This window comes from Chiroxiphia lanceolata, chromosome 1, assembly GCF_009829145.1.
Source record: "Chiroxiphia lanceolata isolate bChiLan1 chromosome 1, bChiLan1.pri, whole genome shotgun sequence".
NCBI classification, from domain to species: domain Eukaryota; kingdom Metazoa; phylum Chordata; class Aves; order Passeriformes; family Pipridae; genus Chiroxiphia; species Chiroxiphia lanceolata.
In genome coordinates, this window is record NC_045637.1 from 54390834 (window position 1) to 54404442 (window position 13609).

Genomic DNA, 13609 nt, shown 5'->3' on the forward strand with positions numbered 1-13609 from the left:
AGGGTTATTGCATGGAATTTTGCAGACAAACTCAGAGTTATTTAACAGATCTCTTGTACTGTGTATTTCATATTTTTTTCATAATTTATATAGCTATAATTGCTTTTTTTAATTTGCATTTTAGTCATCTTGGGATAAATTCAGATGTTGAGGTCTAGTAATCCAGTGTAGGTGTGATGGGGCACCCTGTCAGTGTGCAGGTTACTCCCTATTGAAAAGCCAAAGTGTTTGTGCTTTGTTTGGTTGATTTTGGGGTGTGGGAAGGACTCATTTTGGGTGGTTAGTTCGTTTTAGAAACATATGCATTTTGCAAGAAGAATTCAGAACTTAGTTTGTCGGTGACAAGGGACGTGGCAGAAATATTCTCAGATCATATTTTTACTATTCTTGAGTTGCAAAAAATAACATCTAGCCTTATACTTAACCTACTCATGTCTATTATGCCAACACAGACTTGTATTTTCTGTCCAAAGCATTATCCAGCTCTTCAGTCCAAATCACCTCCATGGACAGGTATTTCCAGTAGTGTACTGTACTTCTGGCAATGTAATTTGCTTATTACAGTGTTGTTTATATTAAATACTGCAATAGGAATGTTAGAAAAAAATAATTTTAAAAAATCCTAACAATGGTATGGCAGATTCATAGAGTGCATGGTTCTAAAGTGTTCAGAAAATGAAAAAGTAAGATGAAACACTGGAACTGATTCCCCCAGATATTTAATAGTTTTCAGCTAACAGATGGAATAGTTAATAAAGTGGATAGCAATACACTGGTTTTCCCTCTTTTTATAATTTATGTGGTGATCCACAGAACACTAAGACTGCTTATTTTTAAAAATAATTTATAAACAAAAGTCTCAAAGACACAGAAAGTGTCTTTTTTTGAAGAAAAGGCAAGATCACACTGTATTTCTTTCAGCAAAGAATTAAGGTATATGCTGGCAAAGATGCATTTGGAGTCCATTACACGCTTGCCCTATCTCTGAATGATGCAAGCAAGATATATAATCTCAGATAAATTTAACCATCTGAAAAGTGAGTGCAATGATTTTGTTTAGAGCTGTGACATGCTTCAGTTGCAACTGAAGTACTTTGTGACCTGTGCTTGAGTCATTTTGGAAGTACACATGAGTTTTTCTTACTGTTTATACTTAGAAAGAGCTATGGAAAACACTTGTTTTCCATGGGATAACAGTGTAGAACTTCACTTACTAAATATAGATTTTTTTTTTCATACATCTTTTGAATTTCAAGTGGTTTTGTAAAGCCAAAGAGAATGGGATCTGTTGTTCTATTATTTAGTGATGTGTTTAATTTATCTCTGTTAAAGGTTTTGACTCTAAATCAGGTAAAACGTAGTCTGTTCATATGCATCAGCTTGTAATTTACTTGGGCACTGTCAGTGCCCAGAGAAAGCTTGGACGCTCCATCCCGGTGCTGTCGCCATCTCTTTCCTGCTTCTCACACTGCCTCCAGCTGGGCTCCCTCCCCAAGACTGAGACAGGTGACGAGGGTGTCCATGCAGATTGCTGCCTTTCTTGGGCAGTGGCTCTTGGAAAGGGTGGGGAGAGTGACCATTTTCAGGAAGCTCCTCCGTGTGGGGAGTGGGCAATTTCCAGGGAAAGCCAGGAGTGGCCTCTGTCATCTTCTGGTTTGGGCATCCCAGTGGTTTGGCATGACAGCGTGGGAGCCCTGGGTTAGACAAGAGGTGACTGGTTTGTTTTACAAGCCATTAGGGAAAAGTCAGTGCATCCACAAATAAAGTGCATACTTTTCTTCGAAGACTTTTTAAACTGTTACTGCTGACCCTAAATATTCTGGCTGTGGAAGAGCAGTTTGAATGTTGATATGCAAATATGCATGTGCTAACTTTAAAAATATGTTTTTTTCTGATTTTTATTAAGGTCTGAGACGAGTAGCAAAATAAAAAAGGGAAACATTTTGAGATTTCAACGCTTTGTTGTATCTGTTGGTTTAATGTTTTAACTAAAGAACTCCAAGATGAATGTGTCTATGTCTATGTTTTATAATATGTAATCTGATGATGCAGTCATACAGCGGCTGTTTTTTCTGAGGTATGTTAGATAATCTGTAGTTTTCTATCTTTGTTCCTGAAAATATTCTTTTTAATTTTGCTAAGAGCATTGTGAGCAGATCGTGTTATTTGCTACGTACGAATGCAATGTGCTATAGCAGTAAATTACATTTGGAAGTTGCTAATGTAACTGTAAATCTGAAAACAAAAAATTTCCAAGTCAGAAGGTTGACTCTGCATTTTAGAATGTACCAGATTTATACTGCACTAGTGATGAATAATTTTATATATACAGAAGGATGTTTTAGTTGTTCTAAAAGTTGCAATAAAATACATGGTTCAATAGCATTTAAAAATCAGTAACTGTGGATTATGTTTGCAAAGAGATATATTTTAAGGACTAAAATTTAACAAGGACCAATTGTTTTTATATGTGAATATGTAAAACCAGTACATAAATATAAAATAAAAATGGCAAGATGTAGTACCAATGAGGGAGCTTGATAAATGTCACCATTTCACAAAAAAAGTTTTAATAACCGTCTTGTTATAGTCACAGGGAGCATAATATACAAAAATGTGATGCCAATTGAATTACATCTCTTAAATTAAATTCATATAGTGTATCTGCATTGATCTATCAAGGTGGCATAGCTGTGGCCTCTGACCAAAGGAGTTTTTCCACCATTGTAATCATGCTTTCTTTTTGAATGATGCAATTTAGCTATCAGAAGCTCACTCCTATGAAGACTTTGCATTCACATTAGGTTTTTGCCCTTACACTGCTGCTATTTTGCAGTTATTAATTTCTCACACACTAATCAAATGTAATTATTCTAGCAAGACTTTGTGATATATAACTTATATCTGCCTCTAAGCAAAAAAAAACCCAAAAGACCAGCAACAACAACCCAAACAAACAAAAAGAAGCCAAAACAGTTTACAACTTTGCAATAAAAATTCTATTCATGTGACTGTTACCTAACAAAGATATCTGTTTCATTTCAAAGTACGCATTTATTTAATGATATTCCAGTATACCTTTGTAGTCCTCTTCTGTTGCAATTTATTGTCTACAGTATTTTTAGAAACTTAATGCCATTTTCCTTGTGGAAATGTTTAGTTCCCTCAGCTTACCTGAAGTCAGTTAACAAGAGCCACTTAGCATTTTTGGCGAACTATATTAAGTTGGTTCAATTAGCTGTCTGATCTTTGGTTTCTATTTTAGAATGAGTCTGTATAATTTATGTAATTGAAGTATGGCAAATACAATAATACATATTCTGGCTGCCTCTTGTTTTACCAAAAAAATCAAAATGTCTCTTGAATCCTGCTAGCCAGTTTACTTCAGATATGTTTATTCTTGTTTATCTTACCACTTGCTTCTAAAAGGAAAACCACTTTTCGGTATTCTCTTGATAATGCATAACTTTTAGTTTGCCAGATCATACCATTAGAAGAATATCTAGTAATGAACCAGATAGTAATTGTGCATCAAGGGACTGTCAGTGTTGACTTGTAATATAAAAGTGTATGATAAACAGATATTATTGCAGACCAGTTACTGACAATAGAACTGTGTTTCTTTATGCTATTTGAATATTTCCTTGCACACCTACATTTTGTCTTTTATGTGTACTGTAGCTATGTGGATCCTGTAGCTGTTGTTAGTCAACTGGGGCAGTGTGTTTGCCATTTTGGTTTTCCTAAAAGCGTAAAAAAAGGTATTCATAGATATCCACAGCAGTCACCATCAACTCAAGTACAACTGCTGTTGTACTGAAATGCTGTTTAAGAAGCAACATTTTCTCTACGTTTTTATACTTGTTCAAGAGAGAGCAGCAAGCTGCTCTGCCTGTGTTGAGAGGATAGTTCTGCCAACCCGCTCACCAAGAGCAAACTATGGTAAAAGCCTCGCTTTGCCAGGGATGTCTGAAGTTGCTGATGGCCACTGGAGCCTCGCGTAGGAGTTATAGTTTGTGTACTTAAAAAACAAAAGCATCAGAAGGTCCAGATTAACATGAGGGTTCCATTGCACTGCGTGCCTGGGGTTGCAAAAGCAAAATGTCCTCTAACCTTGCAGAGATTTGCTTCAGGTCTGCAGCCTACGTGCGCTCAGTACATAGTCATTTTGTGTGGGAAACCATCCATCACTGAAGGGTAGTGCCAAATGCTCAGCTGTGTGGGTAAACATTAAGAAACTAGAAACTGTACAAATACAGTGCATTGAAGATTCAGTTAATTAAAATACTTGCTTATTCTCTATCAGATTTCAGTATCGTTTCCTAAAAGTCAATGAATGTGTTAGAGAATTAAACTGTATTTTTGTAATGATTCCTGAGCAACAAAAGAGTGTAGTTTATATAGGGGATGTGGATGTCCTTTAGTTTTTAATAGAAAAGTCACAAAACTTTGTTTTGTAGATCATTGTTCTCTTGTGAAGATCACTCTGCTCTTTATCCACATTTTATTAGTTTCATGTAAGGAAACCTGTTGGAAAAATCAGCACTCTAACAAAAGAATAATAGGGAAAAGGCTTTATTATTTTTAAGTGCAGCATAAATACAGTTTCAAAGTCTGGTCCTGTAGAAAGCAAATACTGAAAGCAAAGCTTTTACATTAATTTCCTCATCTTACGTACTGAATCTGTCGTGAGCTTATCTGTATAAATAGCTTAAAAATTTATATCAAATGTTTGTTTAATTAAATTATATTGCATTAAAAATAACCTCAGTCTACAAAAGGTAGATAAGAAAGACACAGCTTGAAAACAGAAATAAGTCCATGTGAGGAAAGCATTTATGTTTAACCAAATGTGTCATACTCCCAGCATGACAGATCAAAGAACTGGTTGGAGTCTTGAGTTCTCCAAGTCAATACTTTTTTCCTTTAAAATAAAACAGCTTTTCCTTTATATACTTACAAATTTATTAGTTGCTTTAAATATAGGTATTCTCCAGATATATTGAACTATTTCAGTGTTAAGGTTTGAACTTAGTACAACTGATAAAGAATTTCACTTCTATGTTTACATACATTTTCTGGTTTAACTGCAGGAAAAATCTTTGATGGAAATAATGAAGGCGGCTCTTTCTCTCACTAGTGCATTTCAGCTTGGAAAATGAAAAAAGCTGTGGATCAATAAACAATGGATCAATGAGCACATAGAGAGGAAGAGACATTTGGGTTGTTTGTTTGTTTGTTCGTTTAATTAAAAGTTACTGGTGATTTTACTACCTTCAGTTCTCAAAAATGTATGGTTGTTTAAAGGCTGTAGTCCACAATCAGCTGCTCTTGGTATTCTTCCAGGAGATATTTAAAGAGTCAGGAATAGCCTGCATGCACTAGTAGCCCAGCCATCCCTTTCATCCATTCCCAGGAAGCAAGAGATCTGAAAAGATCATGAAATGGAAATTCCCTAGAAATTTAGAGTGGTTAAAAGACATTATTTATCTGTTTCATTTTGAAGTCAGTTGGTTGGGTTTTGCAACAGAAGGCAACAAAAGCCCTTGTCTGAATTGTCTTTGCATTGTTTCAAGGCCTTGCTGACAATTTGCACATACCTATGAGAGGTTTTCTCTCCAGATCAAGTTGAATTAAGTTAGTTCACATTTTTCTTTCGCCAGTTGTAACATCCAGTAGGTCATTTTTATTCATGTACAACCAGTCATCTTGCGTGGAGGCTGCTGATGGCCCTGTGGTGGCTCTGTCAGGCTCTACAGCACAAGTAGTATCTGAAGGAAACTGGGAGAGAAGGTGCAGGGAGGCTCCTTGGGGACTTGCATTGTGGTCTCGCCTCAGTTTTTGCAGGTTGGAGGAATCCAATGTCAATGACTTCAGACTCACTAGTTCTGTGTGTTACTGCAGTAGGCAATGCTGCAGTTGGTGGTGGTTTGATTTTAATTAACTCAAAGAAATGCATTTCCTACCATTTCTGAGATGAGTGTAAGTAATTTCTTTCTGTTTAAGGAGCTCTGGCAATATTTGCCTTTTAAACTGAAGGAATTACCTGGTTTTATTATCTCCCTCAATTCAATTATTTTATCTCATATCCCTGCTTCAACATCGTGTATTGAGATTCATTAACAGTTCTTTGGCAGTCACAAGACACTAATCATCTGTTTACAATATTGATCAGCAGCTTTGATGTTAGATTACATTTGAAGTGAGAAATAATCCTGCAGCAAATAGTAAATAGAAGACTGGGAAAAAAGGGAAGAGGCTATCTTAGGCTATGTAAAGTAGTTTTTTTCAGGTACTCTGGAAACGTCTGCATCCTAATAAGCTGGGCCCCCTTAAGTGACTTTCAGCTCTGTGGTGGTTTGAAACTCCCAAGAATCTAATTTCTAAGTTCAAGCCCCCCTCCCACAGTTTGCCCCTGTGAGAGGGTTTAGTGATGGTATGAAATTCCAACAGAATTTCCCATCCACAAGCTGTCCATTGTTTCTGGTCATCTATATTCATAAAGATAGAGATTTCTGTCTCTACAGATAGAGACTGCTGTTGACTTCCAAGCAGTTTCTGAGTTGTAACAATATTTATAGGTTAACAAAAAAATACTTAGGTTCTGATGTCTTAACAATTTCATTTGTTACTGTATATACGTTATTTCCGTATTATATATAGTAGGATGTTGTTATTGTAGTTCTTTAAAATCATATACTCTGTGGAGTGGAAATTGAGAACCAAATATTAGGAATTAAAAATCTTGCTTTTCTCAAGTTGCTAGCTAAATTTCTTCTAAATTAGTCTGAAAAAGTTGATTTCTGGGGCTCATCAGCAGTAGCTTCATGGGGACTGGCATTAGAATAATGTTGAAAATTCTATAAATTGTGGCCAAGGTTTACTTGTATTTACTAGTATTACTTCTCAGAGCCTTATTAAGACACCTTAGTCTTACTAAATAATAAGATAGAGTAGTTCTACATCCATAGAAGTTGTGAGCACATCTTCAAACTATGGGGTTCCTTTAAAATATATTACTTTCAGATAATCAAAATTACTAGTTCCTGCAGTCATATCCAGTAAATTCCCAGAATAGCTATAAAAGACAACAGCTATCAGATAGGAAAGACAAAAAAGTTTTCCCTGTGAAATGCTTATTCATATACATATATCTACACTTGCCGTTGTTAATTAAAAAAAAAATGTTTGCTGCAACTCAGTTTAGTTTAGCCACAGAGATATAATAAAGACTTGAATTTCCTTTTCCCACTGTTATAAATATTTCAGAATGAATAAGTCACTGTGCTGAAGCTAGTCCAGTTTTTGCACATTGATAATAAGGAGAGAGAAAAGTGTCAGAAGGGGAGAGGCAATGATGAAGCATTTAGATAAAATTTGGACAGAGGAGTAGAAGGCTGAATAGATCTGGCAGCAGAAGGCTGGCTTTTCCATTACTTTGTGATACAATTATGAAAGTTGCTCAAGTTGTGGATGGTGCCTGTTAGAGTCACATGATGTTGCCAGCATTTATTTCTGAATCAGATCTGTAAAAGAAAATAAGAGTTCTCTGTCCGTGCAAACCACTTGTCTGGTCGGAAATCACTCACAAATAATAAAGTGCATATTAGAGCATGAAATAGTTCCTTGATGTATGACCTTCAAAACTGGTTTAAGGAAAACAGTTGGAAGCTGTGAGTAGCAGAAACTTTTTGTACTGGAAGAATTACAAGCGGCAGGCTTGTGTTTTTACAGCTTGCTGAACGCTGTCTTCACTAAGAAACTGTATTTGCAGAAGCGGCAGGCGTTCCCTGTGGGCAGGGGCAGGAGAGCTGCCTGGGGACAGGGAAGAGCTGCATCCCTCAGCTTTGTACTCCCCTGGTTTGACTTCTTTGGGGGTGTCCCCACCATCTGAATAATGACAACAGAGGCAGACTTGCAAGAAGGGCTGAGAGCACAGCAGGAGTAAAACTTGAATAGGGGGTCGCGTTCTCATCATCAAAAGGTGACAAAATGCACATTTAGCTTTATCTCTTCAAAGCAGCGGGCGAGAATTAATGATTTTCACTGCTTGGTGAAATAACAATCCACCAGAGGATCTCAATTTTTTCGTCCTGATTTGTACCAAAGTACATCGTGGCATGGAATAGACAACTGCCTTACTATACAGCTAATAAAAAATGTGATCTAATACATTACTACTTGATTTAAAATTATAGGGGATTCCGATCCAGTTCTGCCATGTTACAGCATGTAAGTTATTATTATTGTCCTGTGTTTAGGAAATAAAAATCTTAATAATATTTCCTGCCATGAAATGCCTGAAGTTTACCAATTTATAATAAATGTCTTGCAGCAATGCTTCTCACTTCCCTCACAGTCCCTTCATCAAGGATTGCAGAGTGGTTTGTACATATTCACTGACTGGACAATATATTGACTTAAAATTAAATACAGTGTTCATTGCAGTGGCCCGGGAGTTAAACAACTGCAGAGCCAGTCAAATAATTTGAGAAGTGGTTTTTTTCAAATAAAAAGCTTTATGTACATTCAGAGAGAGATCCTGGCTCTCCAAAACCAAAATAACTTTAAGGAAAAGAATGTTCGTGAGCTTTGCATCCTCGGCACAAGATTTTTAGGTGCTACATACACTAAGCAATTCGCTTAAATTATCTCTCCTACTTTCCTTACTTGAGAGATTGGTGACCCCCTTAAATAGCAGGTAGGCAGCAATGTTCAAGGATTTGTGATGGCAGACTGAAAGTTGAAGTACACAATTAAAATGGAAACTAGAAGATTGGATCAGAGGTTTTTGTTTTTAGTCTGATAAAAGCTTCATTGTCTAGCTCAGAAAAAAAGCAACTATTTAATAAGTAGCGAAGAAACAACATGAAACTGTTCTTTGACTTATAATGCATTCTTATCTTCAAAGCCTATCTAAACCACAGTGCTGGCCCCAAAATATTGCAAAAGCACACAATCATGTTTTCATTTTTGCTACTATGATCTAAAGAACTTTCAGACCTTTTTTTAGTTCTTGACAGATACAAGTTCGAAGCATGTATTAATGCATTTCTCAGACCTTGCAGATGAGTTCTGTGATCCATGAAAGTTGAACTTGTTGATTCCTTTAAAATAAGATGGCAGATGGAACATGTTTCTAGCAGGCAGAAATAGAACTGCTAAGGCGATCAGGCTGATACCTCAACTGTACACACATCTTGGAAATTTAGTGTAGAGTAAGAGCTTAAAAGTCAAGTCACGGAAATAGTTCAAGAAAGGGATGTAGAATATATCTCTGCTGGTTGCGTTCCTGGTTTTTGAAGTCTATGAGCTCCACAACTGATATATTTTGTCTAGCGGTATCACTTGGTGGGATGTGGTGGCCATGTGAAAATGGTGCTTTTATACATTTATAAATGCTTTTTGTTGCCCCAGCTTCTTTCCTTAAACTCACAAGTCGGATAAGGTTCTCCTAGGAGGTAATGAACTAATTTTGTTTTCTTGGAAGACAAGAAGCCCCAACACAAGTTATTTTCTGTAAAGGTGGTGTTTGCCACCCTCCCATATTCGGTTCTGTTGAACTGAGGTTACGCTTAATGCAGACTGATCGTGCTTCAAGGCTGTTGCCTCCATCCTAAAAAAGGCAAAACAAGTCCAATGAACAGGGATATAAGGTAGATCCGGATGTATTATCTTGTAACTCTTTTTGATAGATCCAGAGTTAGGTTTTGGAGGAGGGTTAGAGGCCAAACCGCTGCTGTGCCTATCAGAATGAGTCACTAACTAGCAAGGTAATTGCATTGATTATTTCACACCCACAAATTACAACAGAAAATACTTTGCAGGAGATGGAGGTTGTACTTTTCCTACAGGTTTCTGTATAATTAATCTACCATAAATGGTGGTGCTTTAGAAACATATGAACCCTACTGTTGAGCATGGTCTTTGCGTGCCAGTTGACCACTCCTACATGGTTTCAGTGTTTTTCCTGCTATTACTTTAGTGCTAATGAAGGTTTTGACGACACTGCTGTTGGAAAAATTCAAGTCAGGTATTCTGCTTTTGTTTTTAAATTGTAACTCTGTTTGCCTGTCTTTGTTGAGGGCATTAGGAGTTTGAGCAGCTGCATTTTGTATACCTACAGCAAAACAGCTCCCTTGTTAAGTAGTACATTTCATAAAGGATTAAGAAGGGGAGTTGGCTGAGCCTTAGGGGACACTTTTGACTCATAAACAAGAGGCTGATTATCAAGAGACTGTACTTGTTTGTGGAAGAGGTAACTGAGCAGGCTTTCTTCTCTCTTGGGTTTCTTACCTGGTACTTCACCCCATCATTTCTGCATTAAGTCAATTTAAAAATTTTTTGTTGCTACAGCTTACATTTGCACTGAGTAGATGTTTGGGGATGAAGAGCAATTTTAATAGAAAATTACTTGCTATGCTTGTTACAAGCAAACTAGTAATAATTGGAGTCACTGGGGCAAGTTGTTGCTCACTGTCTCTTGTGGGTTTCCTGTAACTTCAGTTTATAACCACCTCAGTTAAACATTGGGTTAAGATTTGAGTTTAATGTCAGGCTCTCAAAATGAAGATTGTCTATACACTACCTCTAAATACAAAATTATGTAGGTAGATTTTTAGATTGTTTGGGGTTTTTTTTCTATACATCTTGCATTTCAGAGAAAACACCAAGCACTGAAAAATAAATACTGTACAAAAAATGGCAATAAAAGGTTGTTTGACTTAAATTCATCTCCCTGCCTGATCTGTTGCATAGCGTAGAAGTACCTTTTGTTATTCTCATGATTGACCCTGAAGGCCCAGATATTATTCCCTCAAGTTCATTCCCTCAGCAGGTTTACATGATCACTTTTATTAGGTGTTATTTGTGATATTACTGTACATTTTAAAACAAAAAGTAGATTATTATTCACTACATAGTAAAAAATCTTGGATGTCAGATTATAACATTGAGTTGCCATGTGTATTTTATAGGAAGATAATATGTGATTGAAAAGCTTCAAGAGATTAAGAGTCTACTAGGTATAACAGTACTGTTCTATTTGGAGATTCAGATATACTTATATAGGTTAAGCGTGATGGTAGTCCATAGAAATACAGACACTGGGATGTGTCTGTAGTCTCCACAGGGAAAAGAGGTTTTTTCCTTTGGCCGCATTTGTAGCTCACTAAAATTGTATTGTTCATTGTGTTTCTAAAACACAGAGATTTTTCTCTGGGTTTGTTTTCCCCTTCATTCTTAGCAGTTGTGTTGTAGAGAAGGTTAAATTTAAAGCAGAACCTACTCACAACAGCAATATTGGGGAAATGTGTCTGCAATGCCAAATGCGCAAGTCTTGAGTTAATGTGAAAATAAATATCAAAAAAAAAAAGAATCTAATGGATACAGGAGTGGATCTCTTAAATTTAAATTTAAATTGCCCTAATCTTAATTGAGTATCCAAAAACTATTTACAGCAAGAAGAGACTGTAGAGGCTTGCAAGAGAATCTTGGAGGAACAAAAGTATGCTTTTGCGTCATCCTTTTAAATTCCAGATTTTACTTGGCCAAAATATAAACTTTTTTAAATTGCCATTCTTCTATTACTTTACAAGGCTTATGCCGCAAAACCCAGCAGAACACCGTTACCCTAATCAGATTTGTGGCGTCTGCCAGCGCAGCTGACAGACCCAGGAGCCACAAAGTTTTCTGGAGCATGAGGGGAAGCTCAGTTGAGCTTTCCTTCTCCGGGGATTTAGTCGCTCTGTTCATCCCCTGGGCACTACATGGAAAAGGGCTTCCTCACAGTTCTCCGGGAACTGGAGAAAGTGCTAGGTTAGAGTTGTTCCTCCTAGTGATATCTCCCAAACTGTGTTGCCATCCATCCTCCCCCAGTAACAGCACAGCATCTTACTGCTTGCCATTGCGGCCATGCTTAGTGATTTTGGCTGCAGACTGAGGGATCTGGTTCAGTTTTGACCTCGGATGTGGTACACAGAAAAGGATGCTTAAAAGGATATTGTTCAGATTGCAGAGTCAAATGTCACATTTAGAAAACCCTGCAGGTAGTTTGCTTATATACCCTTAATTTGACTCCATTGGGTGTCACTCTTATGATCATAGAGTGTTCCCCGTTTGTTGTCACCCTTTTGTTCCACAAAACTTTTCCATAGTTCAGTGGATGAGAGACAGGGACTGCCTGTATATATATACACATGTACACCCTGCACTATGCATTGGGAAGTACAAGGGGGTACACCCTGTTTGGTAGGGAGGCACTTACTTCCCTTCCTGTATGAATTCTCTGGATCATCTTGCGTTGCAGTTGTCATTGGGAGTTAGGGAGGTGTTAGGTGGGAATTTTTAATGCACTGTGTGATTTACTTTTTGTTTGGTTAAGTACATGAGAGAAGAAGTAGTAACTAAAATTCAGAATAGAAGTGATGACTTCATTTCACACCCACAATGGCAGAACTATAAAAAATGTTTAACGTTTGCCACTTCTTTAAGTGGTTTTCAGGTAATCAGACAGGTTTAATGTGTTTTAGATGAGAAGTTGTCTTAGAGTCCCAAAGCTTAGGAGAATAAGACCATAAATTTTGGCTTGAGGGAGATCAACTTCACATTGATGTAAACTGTTGTTTTCAGGTTTATAATATAGTAACAGAAGAAATATGTGGAATAGAAAATACAGTGGAGCCTTCCACATCCCAGTTTCTGGGAGACTGAAAGGTAACATCAGGATAGGTATTAAATGTGTGCTCCATCTGGAAGGAAGATAGAAAGGAATCTTAGTAGAATAAAAATTGTATTCCTGACCTAACATGAATTTTTGTGGTTTGTAAAACAGTTAGATGAAAAGTTCTGCTACCAAAATACATAAAGATTTGTTCATGAAGATATGTCATTGTTTCATCATCACTAGTATTTATTCTCAGTTTAGGCAGCTGAAAAGTGAAATAAGTCCATTTTTTAGCTACTTGAAAATTTTTTCTAGGTGTTATAAGGGGTGGAGGTTTCTGAGGTAACCTGCAGATAAATAAGTTTATTTCCAAAATAAGGGAAATTGAATTTCGAGAACATGCTGTAACTTCTGGTAAGATAAAGTTGAAAAATGGCCTTGAGGCTTAGCTGTAGTACATCTGCATTTGTTACCTGTAGTGTTTTCCTGGAATGCATTGTATAGGAGTACATTCAACCCAGAAATTTTACCTTGGAATAGATGAGTGAAAATATTTTTAAAATGTAGTAAAAGTACAGTTTTGTTTACATCAGTGATATCAGCTCAGGGTTTTCTACATTTATGCAGATCTTACCTTATTTCATTCTGAAAAGGAAAAAGTAATTATAACTTGCTTATGGCTCTTCATGATTTTTAGATGATATGTGAATATTTATATATAGCAAAAATTATCTGCTAGTGGGAAAGAGGCTTGGGAATGCGAGGCTGAGGTTTTGGATTGTCTCAGGAAGAGTGGAAAATTTCCAGATAGTTCTATATTAGTAAATATTGGAGATGATGTGTGTCAGATTGAAGTATCACATCAAGGTATTGTACGGTGTAGTGATCACTATAAATTCTTAGGTAAATGGTGTAAATTAGTGCATCCAATGTGACAAGTGCCTT

The 13609-nt window shown here is 36.7% G+C and overlaps 1 protein-coding gene across 4 annotated transcripts in view; it reads left to right on the forward strand.

The window, feature by feature from the left end:
- The window catches only part of GNAL (G protein subunit alpha L), a 193773-nt gene that overhangs the window by 117956 nt on the left and 62208 nt on the right, over positions 1-13609 (forward strand). The gene's annotated exons all lie outside the window — the stretch shown is intronic.